This window comes from Portunus trituberculatus, chromosome 25 (assembly GCF_017591435.1).
Source record: "Portunus trituberculatus isolate SZX2019 chromosome 25, ASM1759143v1, whole genome shotgun sequence".
Classification (NCBI taxonomy): domain Eukaryota; kingdom Metazoa; phylum Arthropoda; class Malacostraca; order Decapoda; family Portunidae; genus Portunus; species Portunus trituberculatus.
The window spans coordinates 10178529-10180138 of NC_059279.1; positions in this window are offsets into that span (position 1 = coordinate 10178529).

Genomic DNA, 1610 nt, shown 5'->3' on the forward strand with positions numbered 1-1610 from the left:
GGAAAAAGGTAAATGCGCGGAGCAACCAGATAAACCTGAAACACAAATCCCAGGCACAAAAAAAAAAGAAAAGTCAAAAAACCTAACTATTAAGAAAAAAAAAAAATAAATAAATAAAAGGAGGAACGAACTAACCTTCTCCCCTCCACAAGCTTACATAACCTTACTTTGGACCCGTGCTTCTTGCACACTCCACAATACCACATGTAAACCTTATATACCTTCAATAACTTAAAATTAAACCTTAGCTTACCTCCCCATGTCTCATCCTCACCCCTCTCTCACCTTCTCGTCCTGGACCTCTCGTCCCGGAGTGACATGCTCGACCCAACAGTGAGTTTTTATTGCCCACAGATTCCCCCCTCCCCCACTGACCATACACTGACCTGCAAAAACACGTGGTACCACATGGTTCGTTCTCCACAACAAAGAAACTATTAGATAATTTACCAAAACCGTATGTATCGTACCACGAATTCTTCTTCTTCCCAGCTTTTCCCTAATCGGGGTCGCCGTTGTGAATGAGCCTTCTCCACGTATTTATGTTGTTTGCCATCTCTGGGTTTATATTCTTCTCCCTAAGATCTCCGTTTATGCAGTCAATCCATCTTCGTTTGGGCCGTCCTCTTCTTTTAACTCCCTGCACTTCCATTTCCATGATCTCCCTTCCTACGTGGTCTTCGCCAACTCTTCTTCTCAAGTGTCCATACCACCTCAACCTTGACTCCTGGATCTTCTTGGAGACTTCAACTACTTTCACTGTTCCTCTTATGTACTCATTCCTAATTCGGTCTGTTCTGGTGACTCCTACCATCCATCTCAACATCTTCATCTCCGCCACATCCATCTTTCTCTCTTCGATCTTCTTCAAAGGTGCTGCTTCCAGCCCATACATCAAAGCAGGTCTGACGACTGCTTTGTAGACTTTGCCCTTCACTCTACTGGTACCCTTCTATCGCATATCACACCCGAAACTTGCCGCCAATTGTTCCAGCCACATTGAATCCGGAAGTTCACTTCTTTTTCCATTTCCACTGTCTCGTCTACCATTGATCCCAAGTACTTAAATGTTTTCACTCTCTTCAACTTTTCACCATTCAATCTAATTGTGGCCTGTTGGTCGCCCCTTGTATCCGTCGTAAAATATTCAGTTTTGGCCCTACTTATCCTCATTCCTCTGCTTTCCAAAGCAACTTTTCAATCTTCTAATTTTCTTTCCAGCTGTCCTCTACTTTCGGTCACTAAGACGATGTCATCAGAAAATAATACACACCAGGGTGGTTCCTCTCTGACATTTTCAGTTATGACATCGAACACTATGTTGAATAGTAGTGGGCTTAGTGCTGATCCTTGGTATAAACCGACTTTCACCTGAAAGCTATCCGTTGTGCCAACCGTACTCCGAACACTAGTTGTAACATTCCTGTAGCATTCTTGAACAATTCTGACATACTTTTTTGGCACTCCTCTTTCTCTCAGGCTTCTCCATACTTCTTGCCGTGGGATCCTATCATACGCTTTCTCTAAGTCAATGAAAACCATATGCAGTACTTTCTGTTTTTCCCGATGCTTTTCCATACTCTGTCGGAGTGCGAAGATTCCGTCGACTG